Here is a 19,338-nt window from a genome sequence, read left to right on the forward strand (position 1 = left end):
GTCATGGGTACCGAGGCATGTGACGTGCTTGGCCGTGGAAGCAGGTATGTGTGGGGTCTCTCACAAGTTTCTGTCAACACTTAAGTGTTGCGGCTCTCCAGAATGGATAACGTTGCTGCCATTCATTCTGAGTGGCGTTGCAGCCTCATTCACATGGGTTTGATGGTATCTCAAATATCCCAGCCGTTTGCTATAGTCGGTTCTCTGTTATCTGAAGGTAAATTTAGGTACCAATCGTGACAGCGAAGATCCTTGGTTTGGAATATGCCTGCTTCCCTGTAATACTCAGTCATGCTCTCTGGGATGGGTGGATCTGCCTCTTGGGTACAGTCGATTTGTCAGTCTTACTCCTCCCAAAGGAAACCTGCACCTGAGTTTTCCCTGTGCTGTGGTAGTGCTTTGTGCGCACAGCCTCCAGGTAATGTGCACCTCTGGGGGATGCAACAGGATGGTTACCCCCGTCTTCCCTGAACTTACTGCTCAGCAGTTGGTGACATAGCAGGGAATGCAAGGCATTATTTTGCTCATGTCCAGCACCCACAAATGGCATTCGGTTTTGGTCACCATTTTGTTTCTAGCTAATACGTAGGTGTTAAGGGAGGCTTTGGGCCAACACACAGGTTTTCCAAACTTTGGGTTTTCTCCTTTTCTGTAGTATCTCCCTGTCACCCATACCTAGTACATTGCACTCAGTGTTCAGTCGGTAGGTTATGCCCTGATGTGTGTGAGAAGCCCTAGGATAATTCCCCACTTGCTCAGCTGTGTGGAGCTGGTGATTCTGGTGGCTGCAGAATTCCGGCTATTGCATCCCATCATTATAAAGAAGGAAAAAGAAAGCTTGGAGGAAAGAGCCCTCCTTTCATTCTTGTCTGTTGGGATGTCCTGAACAGCTCCAGAGCTGGTGCAGGGGTCTGGTGAGATCCTGCGCTCCATCCATCCCCTGCCCTGCGTGGTGGGACAGCAGCACCCTGTGGTGGAGAAGGTGAGGGGACACCAGTCTCAGGAGGTCCTAACTTCTACTTTTGTCACTTTCTGTCCCCATGGCTTCTATGTCCCCCTTCCTGAAGCTCACTCCTGTTCCTGTTGGAAAATGGCTGCTCTAATAAATACGGCCCTTTAGCACAAGCAGTCTTTAGATAGGGGCGGCCTGGATGTGTCTTGGTGTGCCATCAGATGAACTTTTTTTCATAGCTGACTGTGGAAAAATGCTGCTGGTGCTTACATAGTTTGTAATGGGACATTAATGTGGACAAGGTCCGAGAAATACCTTTGGGGTGTTGTGTGAGACCTCTGCTAAATTTGACAAAGCATGGTGCTTGGTCTTCTCTTCGGAGGCACTGTGATCAAATACTTTTCTATGGCCCTATCGTGGTAATCTTGCGTTAGGGTTTTTAAATCGTCTGCTAAGTAAAGGCCCTGATGACCTCACAACGTGAAGGTGGCCCTACACTTTTTCCAGGGGTCCTTCAGAGCAGGTGTTGATGGGAGGAACATTTGACCCATTTCCTTTTTTTTTTTTTTGTAGATGTTTCAGCTAAATACCCCCCCCCCTTTTTTTAGTAGATATTTCAGCTAGATAAACCCCAGAGAATCCCTACATACTCCATGTAACTTACAATCAATTACACTTCTCCACTTTGTACAAATATGACCGTTTTTATGCAAAGGCATATAAATGACGTTTCTTAGACGGCATTTCTTTCATGTTTTATATCACAACTGCATGTATCCACATTAGATAAGTCAGGAATAGTTGAATAACAAATGTTAAGTTTGGGTCATAAATCACAAGACTTGCTGAGCTCAAACTTCAGCGGACCTGGATCCTCTCCTGGTACATTCAATGGGCAAATCATTTACACCTCAGGACCATGTTTTGCACTGGAGGACATCTGTGTGTCTGGCTGCTGTTACTCTGCTTTGGCATCGCTTATCTCTGGGGGGTAATCTTCCTTCTGGTTCCCAGTGAATCTCTGGGGAGGAAGATAATACTTAAGGTAGATGACAAGTGTTCTCCATGTGTTGTTTCATATTTTTTAACCTTTGTATTTTAAAAATTTAAAGTAGCACCTTCCACCTTCTAAGCACCTGAGGATAAATAGATCTCTACAGCCAATTGCCTCAAATACCTCAAAGAGAGAAGTGCCGTTTTGCAGATACCCAGTGAAGATGCAGAACCCCAGTATTCCTGGGAACCAACCAGTCATCACTAAAATACAGTAGTGCAAAAACTTTTCAGCAGGCTGAGCAAACCCAGCCCAATGTTATGCCTACAGTATTATGTCTAAAAGCCCTTGGAAAACTAGTTGACAACATTTTAAAGAGGAGATTCAAACACTTAACAGTACTTCTGTAGGGTTCCCCCCCATTTTAATGCACTAATAAATGTAGCTGACTACCACTCCCACTTTAATAAGGATTACCTTGGAAGCCATCTGTAGATAAAATGTAACTTCTTGAACCTTTTTGTAATATTAGCTCTAACTACTCATATCCATTTACATATCCAGTTTTGTGGCATCGCTGAATATGTTCACTTTTCGAAGTCCAAGGCATAAAGTGGCTTTGTGTTATTTCTTTAGAAAACAGTAAAAATCACAAAAGGAGCCCTGATTTTTGAAACAGCATTAGATTTGCATTTTATTTTAAATAAAATGAATGCATGCACATGCTTATAAAGTCAATGTTCAGGCAGGGTTTGTGGTGTACTAGCCCGGCAGTCTTGCCTATAGAGCAGCGAAGAGAATACAGATTGTGTTAGCAGCCGCGGATCCTTCGCTGTGTATCTTCTCCCCCATCGCAGACTCTCCTAGGGATGTGGCTGCAAGTTTAAACCTGGGCTGGATGTAGCTGCAAGTGGGGTGAGGGAATGGCGGAGTTCCCCCGTTGCAGAACCCCTGGCGCCCTGTAACGCTAATGGGCAGAGGGAGGCTTGCGGTCCCTCCGTCCCCCAGGCTCCGCACCACTCGGGTCACACCTCCGACTGAAGCCTTCGATGTATCCAAATGCTACGCGGTGCTGCAAAAGGCCTGCCAGCGGTGCTGATCTCTGCTAGCTTTGAAATTGGAGAGGCTGCTCTAGCTGCTCGTCCACTGTACTTGTGGGTCTCTACCAGCAGAGGGTGGCTGTAAGACCGTCTATACATTGCTTTAACGTTCAAACACTTTACAGGCCGAATATTGAGCGGGATGGCCTTAGTGCTTCCGTTATTTCCTAATCCTCCAGTTATCTTTAGTTAGTAATTATAAGAAATTAAGTATTTAACAAAGATTTTCATTTGCGCTTTTCCTCACTGTTTATTTTGTTTTGATGTTATTCTTCCAGATGAGAATAACCAAACATTATAATTAAATTTAGGAAGACAGGTTTGAGATACTGTTGCTATTGATTGGGAACTACTTCAGTCTAGGACCAAGGTATCTGAAAGAAATAACTCTGTGAATAAGTTGTCAGTGTTCTAGCATTTATTAGGGACTGAAACTTAAGACACTAGTAGTGAATGGAATTCATCTCGCCGAACCTCAGACATCTAACAGATGCCCAGTCTGTGCTGAGACTTTCCTTACACTCTAGAGAGAACTGCATACATCCCAAGGTTGGTCTATCCAATACCTCTTAGCCTAATTTAGGAATCTAAATTTGCAGAACACAATCTAGCAGGAGCCTGATCCCAAACATTATTTGTGCATGTATAATTATTCTCATGTGGAGTCCCACTATGTGCGACAGTTAATGACGAGGCAGTTAATTATGTGAGTAACTATTATGCAGGAATGGGCTCAATTCTCGTGCTCGTGTTACAGGGAGACTGATTTGTCTCTTGAGGTGTCTGTTCCTTTCTGTTGACTACGGAGGGAGCAGAGGCTAGACTAGCTCAAAGTTAGACTTCCAACCTACACATCTAGCTTAGATACATCTCACCCACTGTGTCTACAGGCTGGTGTTACTAGTATCGGGTAATGCTCTGCCTCATCTTCAAAGGTCTGTAGACACTTAATAGATTTTATGGATCTGATTTCACATCCAATGGCATAAAATGTGACAGTTACATAATTAGTAGATAGTCATTAACTTTTCTGAAATCAGTAGAATTCCACATGGGAGCAATTGCACAAGTATAAGTAGTTCAGGCTGTTGACTGGAGATCTGTTAGGAAGCTGTACATAATAAAAGGTAGTAGTAAGTGATGATGGAAAATTTATCATGTTCTAATATAGTGATTTATATTCTGTATTAGATGTTCTGTTGAGAATTCTCCTACACATATTTAAATAGTTTTAAAAGGTTTGAACAAAAATTCAAAAATTCCTGTCCTTGATTTCAGTTATTTTACCACTCAGAACCTATGTTTTCAAAATGGAATTCCTATCTAAAGTTCTTGAATTTTCAAAAAAACTGAGTACCAGCAGTCTTCGTTTTGAACTATTTCAGAAATGTAGCACAGATGAGGCCTTAGTATCTCCTAGAGCAGGTAACATTCCTCTCTGCAGAAATAGAGCAAACTAGTGACCAACTCAAGCAAAAGATTGAAGAGGCATCTTCCATAATGGCTACAAGCAGCAGATACCCTCTGGCCTTCCCTTCCACAGAACACAGGCAATACCAAAGACATGTAAGTAGCGTTTGCACCCTCCTCTTCTGCAGGGATCGAGCCTTGTGAACCAGTTTCCAAAACTGTCCACGGTGCAAGAAGGATGTTTGATGCATTTGAACGCAGAGAAATGCCACAAGAATGATTAAAGGATTAGAGGACCAGGGTCAGGAGGATAAGACAAAGTTTTTGCAGACACAGGGGTGTATTCGTGACACCAGCATATGCTGTGGCTCTTCCGGAACAATCTCCAGTCTACACCAGACTATAGAGCTTTCTGCAGGCTTTAAACGTGCTCAGCACTTGAGCTCTGCTTGAGGTTAATAATATGGAAAATATTGTGTGTGATTCCTTGCTGTAATGACCTGTTAGTATACATACGGGCTTTCAGGTTATGGAAATGACCCATGATTTATGAAATAGCCTCTTCCTGTTTGCAATGATGCAGTGAAATATTGAGTCACCTCTGACCCTTTAGCCTTCCCTGTACAGGCTCCTTCTTGTTTGCTGTCTGTCCCCTGGGATTTGGTTTGATGATACCGGGCAACAGTTTTTACTTGAACTAGTCTCAGTTTTATCAGTTTTGGATGAATTACTGCCCTTTCCTAGGGCATCATCACTGCTGATTTGAATTATAATAAATTGCTAAAAAATGAGCTGTGTGTAGTCTGGGTTGAATTAATGAACTCTTGATTTTGGGGATTAATTACCTGCATTTACTGCATGCCAAGGCACCTAACTCCGCTCCTAGTGTAATGAGTCCAGGGGCCCAAGAAGTTCTGGATTCAGCTGAAAAGTAGATACTGCAATGCTCCAGCGGATTGTATTTCCCTGCCTTTTGGAGCGAGCGCCTAATGCCACTGAAATCTCAGCAGTATGACATCTGACCCTTCGAGGGCTGAAATGGAGTAGGTGTCTGAAAACAGAACATAAATTCTTTCATCGGGGTTGCACAGTTGGGTATTTTACCCTTTCTCAACAGAATATAGCAGGGGCTTAGGTAAAGCAGATTGGATGGTCTTTCTTACTCGCGGTGGCTTAGTTTAGTTTAACTTTGACTCTGAAAACATAATGTCTTGGCTAAAGAGCTACATTTTCAGTGGCTATGGAGTCTGATGGGTGTGCTGACAAATAGCTGGATACCGCAGAGCTATGTCGTTGTTAATTCCTTTCTGCCAGTGAGACATTCCTGTTCATCTCTTGGACAGTGTCATAAGTCACTTACTGGTCTTGGCTCTCACTGGACCCAGCTGATACAGTGTGAACTCATGCGTAATCTATATGCCGGTTGTATAGCCATCACGCCTTCCTAGAATCAAGGCTTTTTTAGATATTATCCCACAGAGAAAGAGGAAAGAAGATGGAACAAGCCAAATGACATCAGTGAGCCAACAATTTTCCAGATTTGAAATGCAGTGCCTTTGGATATTGACAACTTACAGTTGCTTTGTCGAGACACAGAATTTTGCGAAATCTTTGACAAGGAAAATAGGGATGCGACATGATGCTTTTTCTTGTGGAACATTTTAATGGCTATGCTCAGCTTTCCCAGTGGGATCTTACTTTCTTAGAGCAGGAATTTGTCACCACCTACTTGATTTGGATGGACCTTCTGCCAAAATCAACAAGGAACGAATTGACAGGACGGACTTTAGCAACAGGGAAATTGTGACATATTTGAAGAGCACGCACGCCTAGAGGAGGGGCTATTTCGGTTTCAGAAAGCAGCTTCTTATCAGCAAAACAAGCTCTACTCTTTCCTGCAGGTGTCTTGTCTCTGCCTTGCAGCAGTGCTAAGAAGATGTTTCGTCTTGTGAGAAGCCAAGGGAAAGAGATTTACTATAGTAAGAACATCTACGCACATGCTATTTAAACTCCAGTCATTCTATTGAGTTGAACTAAGACAAGCATTAAAACCAGCTGGGACCACAATGATTAGAAGTCTTTGCAGTTATTACAGGGTTTGTTTTTCTACTGAATCAACACATGCTGCAGCTTCTATGACAAAGGAAGGAAGTACATATTGGTACAGCAGCACATGAAAATACCGTTCATTGCCCTTCTGCTGATTGGTCATGACTGGCTCGGGCCAGACATGTCAGTCTTCCAAGACAAATCAACGGTGCAAAACCTGAGTGTATGAAAAATGCCATTTTTTTAATACACAAAGATCAATCAAAGCAGTGGAGATGCTAAGCAGTGCACAATCGTATCTTTCCGAAATCTAACTGAACACAAGTAGCCAGGAGTCCAAGAACCGACTTTGCAGTCATGATGCCACTTCTCTCCTTCTCCTCACTCTTCCCTGAAACACTACAACCAAAATTAATAGCGCACCATGTCTTCCCAAGCCTGAATACTCACTCACACATGAAGAGGAGAACATGGGAGGCTTTTTAAAAGCCCCTTGGTAACTGGAACAAGAAAACTTTAATTGTTTAGCTATGAGTGGAATGTCCTCTTATAAAATGCTAAATAGCCTTGTGGTTTTTAGGTCAAAAGCTAACAAGATGAGCTGCGATCTCTTATTACTTCTTCTGTTCCTTCACAGTAAAAACCTGGAGTGCTTTAAAAATGCTGAGACCATGACGGCGATTGACAAGTAAAGAAGGGATGTAAGGAGATGCTGTGCTGAAGCAATTTTAATTATTTTTATAAACCAAAATTGATACTGATGTAGGTCTTGCATTTGCAACCTCAGCCAGAAGCCAGGGCTAAGTTTTCTCAACCAAGACCTTTACACACTCTGTGTTTCACCCTTATGGAAGAACACCTAATTTGGTAAAATCCCAGAGCGACTTTAAGGAGAGAGATCCTAAGAAATTAAACAGCTGCTTGAACTTTTAATTTTAACTTTTTCTCAGTGAAAGCACATCTTAATTTTAGTGTGTGTGCACTGCATGTGTGAGGCTGCTTCCATCATTTTTGTTACTGGATCTGTGCACTAGTGGATCCCCAAGCACACAGATTTCGTTCCAGTTAGGTGTGGGCACGCGACCACATTTCCATTGAATTATTAAGTATCTATGGTATGGAGTTCATACGACTTTTATAACAGCTGGGAGCTGATATCTGATCTGACATAAGTGACAATGGCACAGAGAGACAGTAGCTGTAATCGCATTAAGCGTGTCAGTACGAAATTAAACTAGCAAAACTTTTAAAGACATTTTAACAGGCAGCGTGAGTGACAGCTGGATCTGCACCTTGGATAGTGGGTTATGGTATATCTGGTCTGATACCAAGGACCCTAATGCTGGATTTATTGTGTCATTAAGCCACAGTCAGAGAGGAGGAGGGTGAACTGTATCTTTTACAGTTGCTAAAAATGGAAAGCACTCTGTCGCTGGTATGTTCTTCTCAGTGGAAAAGCCAGTGCTATTTGAAAACTGCTGTTGGAGATGATTCAACTGCCATCTATCTACATGTTAAATCTTCAAAATATTCTGTGTTACTGCATAGTGGTGGCAAAGAACAACATAAAACTGCTAACATGTATTAACAGGGAGGTTTAAAGAAGATGTGGCACAGGCATTTGTATAACTGTACTTTGTTGAACTGAACACGGCTACAGTTCTTGTCCGCTTGGATCATTTAACTGGCCTAAGACCAAAATATACACTTAACATTCAACAGCCACCTATGCCCAGTAATGACGGGGTCCTCCAGTGACTTCTTAACTATGTCAATAAAATACTAGCTAAATAGTAGCTGGGTTTTTCTGGTTAAAAGAAAACTAGACCACCATTAAATTCTAAGATAAGGTTAAAAACAAGAATTGCTTCTTTCATTATGTAATCTGGTTATCTGCCATGTTAACTTGGTGACTGGATAGTTCGAATCTCCTAATTTATTGACTTAACTGAAATTGCAGCCTAAATCATATAAAATATAGAGCATTGCTTTGTTTTTAATCAGTTTGGTGAAATTGTAAGTAAATTAGGTAAGTAATGTGCTTTGTGAGATTGATGTTTGTGCATTCACCCTTTTCATGCCACCCATACATGGGACACAAGATGTGTTTATTTCATCAGACCGCAACCTGGGTCACAAACTCTGAAGGCATACAGAAGCTCTGGTGTGAAATCACCAGCCTCTTGTGTCTGTCTCCAAAGTGGCTACCTACATCCCTTACGTTACACAGGCTGTAACATCCCCGATGAAATGACCATGATCGATATCTATCTTGCAATACTGAGAATGTAGCTGTTTATAAATATGCTTATGCGCTATGGATTTGCTAGCGTGCCTTCATTCACCTGCATAAGTCAACACGAGACACAAAAATGCCAAATATATTCACCTATAATGAACACCTACCTGGATACACAGCCGGTTTGAAACAGGACAGAGTAGGCTATTGCGTAGAGCATCTGACCGACTGCTGCAGGGCAAAACAGCCACAGCCATCGGGCCTCCTTTTTCAGCCTGCAGGGGTAGTACCTCTTCTCTTCATTTTTACTATATATCATGTTCCCTGGAACACGGAATATAATAAAACACATGGGGTGTTGTTTTGGCACCAGGGAAGAAGGCTGCCTCTGTCTCGTCTTGGATGCTGCAGCCGTGGCTGGGCCCATGGAAAAGGGGCGAGATGCTTTTCTTTGGTGCAGTTAAGCACGATGAGTTGGGTGAAACATCTTAAGAGTAGGATGGGACAGAGAGAAGCATTTGAAAGAACAAACCTGCCCTACAAGGAGTTAATTTAGAAACTTGCTGTTCTGCCTCACTTGAAGTGTTGTCTATTTTTTTTTTTAAAGTATTCCTTTATGTTCTAATAAAATCTGATTTCTAGAGTTAAGAGCTTTGCATTTTGGGACATTTGTTTCAGGGGAAAACTGGTGGTAGGTCCACCTCAAAGATCTGATGACTCTACCAGAGCACTAATATCATTATATATGTTTATTACCTTCAAAATGAATTAGCCTGCCTTTAGCTGTCTTGCAGGATTATAATGTGAATTCCTTAGTTAATTGCTGAAAACGGCATTCCGCTGCCCTATGCTTAGTGTATTGATTTGCACACTTAACAAGGCAAAATTGCAAATTGCAAAACATTTGAATTGATTTGAATTTAAACCCATTGCTAAACTTTGCCCTGGAAGCATCAGGTTGCTCTCCTGATCATTCACATTTACACAAGCTGAGTACAGAGGTAAAGAGCAATATAAGGGCAAGGCAAAGGAGAAAGACTCATAAAGCACCTCAGCAGAGCTAACTTCTTGGGCTACATCAGCCTGATTTTTCCCCTTTTCAATGCTTGTGGGGCCCTTTATAACAGATGCAGAGCTTGAACAAAGCATATTTGCTGCCCCTCTACTTATTTATGTGTTAGTGTGCAATTTTTGCAGTGTTTCACATAGTATGAGCGAAACAAATAGGTACCTGTGTACTTCCTTACTCCTGCGACAGAAGCAGTGAGGGGGGGAAAGGGCAAAAGGAGAAGGCAGAATTTCTGCTACCAGGAAGAAAAAGCAGATAAAGAGAATCTAAAAAGATTTTATTTAAGCCACCTACTAATGTGCCTGCGTACTGCTGAGTTCTGCTGCAGTTCACCAGCTCATCAGTGTGTGTATGTTCTGGTTATCTGCCGTATTAACTTGGTGACTGGATAATTTGAATCTGCTAATTTATTGACTTAACGGAAATTGCAGCCTAAATCATAAAATATAGAGCATATATATATATATGGATTATCGAGGGTTGGTTTTATTATGGAGCTAGATTCTGGCTCCTTTCACAGCACTGAAGTGGTTAATTGGACACAGAAATACACGACTTTCACCCTTTGTCTAAATATATTTAAAATGATGCCAAGCTACCCAAACACAGTATTGTCTCATATAAACCCAACTCAGAGCAAGAACTGATCACAACCGGGCTAGTAACCTGTCCCAATTCCTACCTCACCTGGCACATCTCCAAGTGGTGATTCTCACAGTATATCCCAATATCCCAGCTGCTCCCAATGGAAAGGGAACAGCTTGGTAATTCCTTGCGGATTGTTTATGACTGACAGTATTTACTATAAGTACTTTTTGGACAAACACAGCGCTGCAGACAAACAGGGATATTGGGCAGCTGTATGTTCCTACAGCGTGCAGATAAACTGTAGTTGGAGTTTTTTCCCTGCTAGCAACTCAGGCAAATGGGTTGTCAAAGCACTTGGGAATTAGCCCAGGACTTTTATGATGGTCTTGAAGAAGAACATTGTGAGTACTTTAAACATCCCCACGTAGGTCAGCCAGTGAATTGTTTTACTGTAGTGTCTATGGAGTCCTTGAAAAGATAACGCTTCAGTTCGGCATTACTGGGGCTCAGCTGGAAAGGCGAGAGCTTTAGGCACCACCAGTATGTGAAGAAGTCGTCGTGCTTTTATCATTTTGTCTTGCAGCCTTGGAGAGCAGGCTGTCAGGCACAGATCCACTGCAGGGCCCCTCTTTCAAGGCCATATTCCCTGTCCCCTCCATGTCCCCTACACCAACGTGCCACTGTTGCACTGACATGATGAGCTGGATCTACTCAGACCGCTGATGAATGAAGTGCTGGTTCACCTGGCCCTTGTGCAAAAGGCCTGAGGCAGGGTCTGCAGGGGGCCATGGCTTCACGTGGCCCATCCCACCCTCCCCCCAGGCACTTTCCACCTCCTCAAAACCTTTGCAGTACAGCCAGGGTAGCTCTCCTCTTCATATATTGAAATAATTACTCTGCTACAACCAAAATAAGATGTTTTTTCCAAGAGCTGTGGGTGGTGGCATGTGTATGCAACCACATAGCTTTGGGGATCCTCTGGAGATGGATGCAGGCAGGGCATTCCTGCTTGGAAGTCCTCAAGAGCAGCATAAAAGGTGTATAATCATGTCCTCCTGCTTATTCTGTCTCTGTATAAGATGAAGCTGTGTGTCATATGCTTAATATTAAATGGACTAAACGGGTCACTTGGTTTCTCTTTAATTCTTTTAATCTTGTTACAAGATACAAAATAGGCTTAAGTCAAAAACTCTTCCCTAATGTAAAGGGTTGAGGGGGGCAGTTGCTCGCTTGGCTGTTCAGTGATGATGACAGCTGTCCCCTAGAAAGATTGGGTTTGCAGAGCGCTGATACTACTCTACCGAGCAGGTTTATGCTTCCTTACTCAACACCCATAAAGATTCCCAGGAGACAATTACAATCATAGCAGCAGGAAGAGTCAGACTGCAGTTAAACCCTCCAGCCCACACACAGTAACAGGAAAATCCTGTTTGAAGAATAAGGGAAGATTCCAGATAACAAGAGATAATGTGCTGATAATGCTGCAGTCCCCCTACCCTCTATATGGTTACTCCGTGTAAGCGGCCACAGAGTCCGGCCCACTGTGGTTTGATATTTTTTTATATTAGTTTATACAGGAGGGCTGTCCAGGGTGGGATAAGGAGAGATGGGTTTCTTGGAAGCGTTTCTGCAGTTGAGCTAGCAACAATTTTATTTAATGACCACAAAAGCTCAGGTCACTGCAAAAATAATTGTTTGCTGACCCGTGCATGGGTTTTCTTGTCCAGACTGAAAATTAGAGAGGGAAGAGATGTGTTGGTAGGGAGATGCATAGCAGTGCAAGCCATCCAGCATGGGAGTGGGAACAGAGCGGGTTCCTTTTTTGGCCCCTACTCAAGGCTCCGTGAGTGTTAACGTTGCTGGCACACAGCTGTGTTAAGTAAGTAAGAGTTAAAATGCCATCCTGAGCCCAGATTTGCTCTGCTCAAAAAAAATGCTGGAAACTTTTTGTGATACAGTACACACAAAAAGATTTTTCACCACAATCAGAAGCTATAATTGATCTAGTAGTGTAAGCCGAACCCCCAAAATTGACACTTTCAGGCAAGTGAGAAGGGATTTTTAGCCAAGAATCACAACATTCCTTCCTCCAAAAATGCCCGGAGAAGCAGTATCAAATTCAATTCATGGAGCTTCCTTCTAATCTAACCGAAGAGCCAGAAAGAAAGACCACCACCCATCTTATCTACTGACTTCAGGGAAAACTACTTTGCATCTTACAGCCAAACCATGCATTTTCTGGTGGACAGTGTGCTTTTGTTGAAGAAAATCGGAAGCTGTGCTTTTAATTAAAAAAAAACAACACAAATATATATTTTTTAAAAATCCCTTGCAAATCTTTGCCAACATTTCATTTTTTTTTCCACAGTAGATAACAAAGACGTTAGCAAGTGGCAACATAAATTTATCTGAAAAAAATCTTCTCAAACCAATAGAAATCCTTGTATGGGTAAAAGGCCACTTGGAGAGGGAAAAATGTCCACTGCAGTAGGGCTTTTGTCTCACATAACAGTCCCATAAGCAAAGCAGCTGAAACTTCTACAGGGCTGGTGCAAAACCGGTTGTGTAACTGTACTCTGAAAATATTTATCAGTGATTCACAGGCAGAACAGAGCGATGTCCCTGCAGGGGTCTGTCTCGGGTCTGCTTCCACAAACACGTTAAGGAACAGCTCTTCCTTTTCAGAGCTCGGTGTCCACATTGCCTTTTTTTTTCAATTGATTTTTACAGTGTTAGTGCAAAGATCAGATGCTTCTCTGCTAGTCAGATCCTCGCTCACTGTTAGCATGCAGTTGCGCAGGCTGTAAATTCATTATGTAAATCACTTCCAGCATTTCTAGCTGGTTAATGTAAGGCGTGTGACTTCAATAGCATCAATAAGAAGCAGGATCTGATGGGTTTGGTCTTTGGAACTAACAAATTAAAGACCAGCTGTCTTCAGTTCCTTCAATTTGGAGCGGATAAAAAGTTATTTGTAAGCATTTGGAAAATAACAAGGAGAGGAGCAGCAGCTACCATGAATTCATCCGGTAGAAATTATATCAGGTAGAAATTGCAATCAAATTTATTTCTATGATAAGCTAACAAGACTCATAAATAAGCAAAAAGCGGTAGATATCAGATATCTGGACTTCAGTGAAACTTTTGTCTTGCAGTGCATCCTCATAAACTAGCTGAAACTCCTACAGGGTCAGTAGAAATCCGGTTTCATACATTGTCAGCGCAGAAAGGTGGCTACTGGGGTCTATCCTAGTTTGTTCAATGTTTTCACTAACAATATGAACGATGGAATAGAAAATACATGTATGAAATTTGCTGATAGTGCAAAACTGTAAAGGCTGCAATATAATAGAGGATGGGATTCAAATTCAAAACAAACTTGACAACCGGAGCGATGTTTTGAAGACTGAAACTCAACGGGGACCAGCGCAAAGTTGTACACTTTGGCATGAACGTTCAGGCACACAGATACAGGATGAGGAGGCGCCAGTGAGCAGGTGCTTTTCCTAAAAGGATCTGGGAAGTAAAATGGATCACAACACGCCTTCCATCACCCGTCATGCCCTGCCACTGCTTTCTGTGGCAGAAGTGGCAGTTGCATGGATATGGCTGGAATACGCCTTCACCCTGATGTGGATCCACGTGCTGTCACTGTTTGGAGACCACAACCAGAAGTCCAGAGCTTTTCAGTCTCTTTACGGTTTACTCCACAGAGTTGGCAGGCTAGAAACATTCCTAAAAAGGGATCTAGGGAAAGCAGATATATTCCCCCACACCAACTTCAAAACATTTAGTAAGCTGGTGCAATGCCCAGAAGCACGAAAATACAGAATATCCTGCAGCCAGACACAGCTGTGATGGGGACAGGGGAGGCTGGAAGGGCTGCAATTCGGGTGGCAGCTCCCAGCACAATGATCTGGCACCCACAACCTCCAGCAGACGCAGCCGACCACTAAAGAAGACAAATGACGTGTAAGTGCTAAAGGACTTTTTAATTTTTACGTGGATTACATACCATACAGTGTGCTTCTTATCAGACCACACTGTAACATAACAAAAAGGTCAGTCCATGACTTGAGCGGAGGCCAGGCTAGCTGCAGTCACGTTAAACACAAATACAACCTAAATACTATTTCATTACATGGAATTTACTCACAAGGTTCTTGGGTGATTGACTTGCTAAAGGTGGACGAGAACTTGGCTCGCCCAAACACTGCTGCGGACTATCCCATCTATCCTGTATTCATTGACATTTATGCCGTACTCACTGACATCCACCCCATATTCATTGAAAATAGTTGTAAAAGTGGGTGGTGGTGTTGCAGAAGGAAAAGTTGAACTCCCAGGTCTGAACAGCAGAAGCATGGTTGAGAGGGGGATGGCTTAAATACTGGATTGATAGTTTGCATAGATGGGAAAAGTCAGAGTGTGAAGGGTTTACAACTCCTACAGAGGGAATCCTCTTGAATTTGTGTATAGAAGAGGTATTTCAGTAGTTACACAGCTTAATGTCAAGTTTTAACGAGCAGTTCCAGCACCATGCATGAACAGAGCCTAAATGTTGTGAGTCCTTCACCGCTGTAGTTACGCAGCGATATCTGTGCCAACGGCCACTGCTACCCACCGGTAGGGACAACCAGGCAAATCTGAAACACCGGGGGATCTTTTCCAGGTCAATTCCACGGTGTTACGTGACTGCGTGCTTTATCAGTCAGAAAACCAGCTGCCTCCTTGGCAGCAGTACTGCAGCAAGGGACATCTGGTGGAGCGTGATGCGATGTGATAGGAGCGGGTCTAGTTAAATGAAGAGTCTCTCCCGTTATCTTTCTGAAAAACGGTTGACAGAGAGGCTTGCTGGTGTTGCCCCTCTCCAAAAAAAAAATCAGGCTCTGAAGCAAAACATTTTGGAAATATAATATACTTTAGTAAACATACCTTTAACTCTCTAGGTATGAGTTCCAGCTAATCACAGCTGCTTTCCTTTGAGCCGACAGTCTGCCTGTAGGGAAGGCACAGAGAGCAGCCCAGCAGACATGTGAATTATTTATGTTCTTGCTGAAAGCACGAGTCTTGTCACTAGAGCCTTGCTTGATTGAATGGATCTGCAGAGACAGTTTCTGTAGCAACCCAGAACTTTGCCCAGCAAAATGTCACCCAGTCACAGGTAACACAGAACCGTAATAAACATCTGCCTGGGTAGCTGAAGATGACACAGAAGTGCCAGAGTGAAATATATCTGGGTTTTGAGTCCTTCAATCTCCCAAGACCCACCAAGATGTCATTTCAGAAGGTGAGTTGGTGGCACGTCAACTCGGGTACCAGTAACAATCTAGCTGTGACAACACGGGGTTTCGAAAGATTGCACAAGCCTTTGTGGGAACTCAGCAGGTCTTTAGCACCAGGAACACAAGCTGCTGTGGTCAGGCTCTTACGGGTAGCCCAGCTACTTAGAGTCAGTGTAAATAAAGACGTGGTTCCCAAAAGCCTACTGTCACATCTGTGGGTCTTATATCCACATACCAAATACTGGGTTTGATAATATTGTCCAAAGTATTTCAGAGATCTAGTTTTTATGCCGTGGTATTTAGTGTAGATTGAGAAAGTCAGGAATATGTGGATTCAACAGTTTCTTCCCTATCTACCGTTAGCCTTTGATCCTGGCTCGTTGCTGTTTGCAGTCTGTCTGCCTTCTTGTAAAGATGAACTCATCACAATGAAAATATTACGGAAATTACAAGCTGTCAAGACTATCTTGCAAAGCTTTGAAGGGCAGTATAGGTTAGTACATTTGTCTAGACATACTAAACATATTTTTCAGTATGTCAGTATTTGAATTTTTCCTAATTATCAACCTATCAAATTACTTTTTACTAAATATATTTGGTTTGTCTTAAGAATTTCTGAGGCTGTGAAACCCAAACTGTATTAGAAAAGTTACAATATGCAGAATTTCCTAAGTACAGAAATGTTAGTAGATGGTTCCTTCATCACGCATCTCCAATTCAGCCTTGTTCACCACCAGGCACTGGAAGAGTGAACTGCAATTTGTTGTGCTTTCCCAAGTCTGTAACTCCAGTGTTTCCTACATTTTGACCTTACGAACAAAACTAGGCTCTCTGCATTCGGAGTAACCTAGGTGCTTAGCTCTAAACGGGAGATAATCCAGTTATAAAAAGCTTATGGTTACTTGGTCAGAGGTCACCAAAGTACAACTCTAAATGTGAATATAAGTGAGGGAAGCTGCATGAGACTTGTGTAACCTAGACAAGGAGTAACCTGACTGGCAGACAACGGAGGCCTGGTTTATATTTAAAAGTTTTGCTGATTTAGCAATACCATGACTGTAACAACATTCGCCAATCAATACAGCTTTGCTGGCGAAAACCTGCAGGTGTAGTTTCAATGGCAAAACATCCTTTGCAGTTCTGATACAAGCAATACATAGTTATTAAAGCAATTTAAATTGGATCCCGTCTTTAGGAGGGTTTACCAGCTCTTCTCCTGTAGCTGCACTGGCAAACTTTCTAGTCGAGGCTGTTCCACAAATCAGCTACTGAAGAGTGCGAGGCTGATGACAGCTGAGTTGCTCTGGAGGCTTGACGAGAGCATAAAGCTTTTCGCCCTTTGGGAGGAACCACAGAGAAACACTGTCTGCTTCCTTAAGTGAATCTCGGCTGGAGAACAAAGGACTTCAGCTCATGTACAGAGAGGTAATTTACATCTCATTAAACCCATATTTAAAACTCCACACTGTGTTTGTTTCTTTAGTGTCCGTGTTTTTCTTTTCCAAACATGTCAAAAAGGATGCATTTTCAATTTTTTTTTTTTTTACTTTTCCAGAATGAAAAGCAGCAAGAACATTTCTGGGTGCCTAGAGATCCTTTTTTTCTATCTTTGCCTAGCTATAAAACAATTTAAAGGAATTTTATTAAACTTCCCAAGAAAATTCAGCTCAAGCATCAACGCAAGTATGAGTATTTTCAAGTACAACTACAGATGTTTTGGAATGTAATAAATCCTTGAAAGCCTTCTTACCTTGATACATTTTCTCACATAGTACTATAATTTCACAACTGTCCAGCAAAACTTCTTTAACTATCAGTTGCTGGTGATTCTCAAGCCAAGTGTGCTACGTGTAGGTCTAGTCTAGGGGCTTTTCAGTGGGTTTTATACTAGCAAAACCCCTAGCTGCATCTGTAAAAAAACCCCAACCAACTTTAACTGACAGCTGTGTCAACTGGGGTAAGAAGAGGTGGGACATAGTTGCACCAGAAGCATTTCTAACTATCAATTTCAGCAAAGCTATGCTTTTGATAGGAGGTGGTTTCAAGAACACCTGTATGAAGCGTGCTTTTGGAGGCATAGATAAATCCACACTCTGCACATACTGCTGGTATGACATAATTCCTGTAATAATAAACAACTTTTCATCACAGAGCCCAAGGACAGATTCAACGGGCGTTTCTGTGCCACTCTTAATGAGCTGTTTCAAGAATTGCTTAGAGCGTGGAGCGTTCCCACAACTCATCAGCGTGGGGGTCTCGCAGGCACCTTCTCGCTAACAGCCTGTAGACCTTGCTGAGGTACTTCTCGCTTCACACAAAGACCAGTAAAGACAAACTAGTCATATACTAAAACACTGGATCTGCTCAGGCACGTAGGGTGTACTTGGTCTCAGGGAGCCGAGTGTATTCTGGAGGGCAGCAAACTGCTTTGCCTCGCATCAGGCTCAGTCCTTCGCTGATTAGTAAACAGCAGATCTGGTTTTGAGGGTGGCCTTGGACCACATGACATCCTCATCAAGGCAGTTTTGCTCGTATTATTGGTTTTGCTCCTGTAATTAGTATGAACAAGCATTCTAACTTACAAATATAGTCGTTTTGGGAGGAACTAGATTTCCCCACCCCCATGTTTCTCCCCTAGGAGCAGAACAATATGTACTGTTTTTGCCAAATAAACTGGGTTTACATTATGGCTTGATTCCCGGTACATAATTAATATTCTTCATGGACAGCGTGTCTTCAAATAGCCGGCTAGTATTTACACCGAGAAAAAGTCTTGCAGTCCCAGCTTCGGTCGGCCGGAGACGGAAACTTTTGTTTCATTTTCTTATCTTGTGGTGACACACTGTAAAGGCGACGTGGTGTGTACAAAGTACGGCATTTCGAGGCTTACAGGAACAAACATGAACATACAATTCAACGGGCAAATAAAAGATGCGGTTGCGTTTCCTGTCCCCTCTTCCCTGTTTTGAAGGCCACATTTTTCAGAAAGGGGATACAAATATGAACGTGGAAACCAAAATACATTTTTACCAGATAAAATGGCAAACAGCAGTTTTTACCAGAAACTTGCCCGGTCTCCATTTTTGCGAACTTTCTGCTATATTTGCAGAATATATATGTAAAATTTATGTATATAGAAAATAATTTGCATTTTAAAAATTATCTCACAGAATGTGTTTTTCAAAATGTATTTTAACGAAGCGTTCACCCACGGCCTGCTTTCAAATGCCGACAGTTAATAAGTAATATGCAGTGGGGGGGAATGAACGGCTATACCTTGAACTGCTTTGGAAGTTAACTTCCAAGAGGCACCTTTGGGCAATCTCATGACCAAGAGCAGGTTTTGTTACTTTTGACCACGCTAGCTCTCTCCTGCTAGTGTAGCGGAAAGGAGAAACGCTGCTCCTGGCTCTGTTTAGACCCAAAAACACTGGTGTGGGGGGTGACCAGTGAAAAGGTGCAAGACAGGCGGGCATCAGGGAAGCAGGGAGGCCAGGGTCACTTGCCGAGGCAAATGACTTCCCATCAGGCAGGGAAAACCCTGCGTCCCGGATCAAGGGGCACCAAGCAGTGTGCTGGCAGCCCCGGGTCACACCGGCCCCCCCCGGCTCCTTGCGGCTCAACCACTCCGGAAGGGGACAAGGCCGCGTTT

The 19,338-nt window shown here is 42.7% G+C and overlaps 1 long non-coding RNA gene across 1 annotated transcript; it reads left to right on the plus strand.

Annotated features, from left to right (window-relative positions):
• The first annotated feature begins 15,330 nt into the window (after nt 1-15,330).
• LOC143156777 (uncharacterized) lies at nt 15,331-17,438 on the plus strand. Its single transcript, XR_012994692.1, has 3 exons — nt 15,331-15,691; nt 16,882-17,111; nt 17,242-17,438. It is a non-coding gene; the product is annotated as an uncharacterized LOC143156777 (long non-coding RNA).
• The last annotated feature ends 1,900 nt before the right edge of the window (nt 17,439-19,338 follow it).

This window comes from Aptenodytes patagonicus, chromosome 1 (assembly GCF_965638725.1).
Source record: "Aptenodytes patagonicus chromosome 1, bAptPat1.pri.cur, whole genome shotgun sequence".
Taxonomy (NCBI): domain Eukaryota; kingdom Metazoa; phylum Chordata; class Aves; order Sphenisciformes; family Spheniscidae; genus Aptenodytes; species Aptenodytes patagonicus.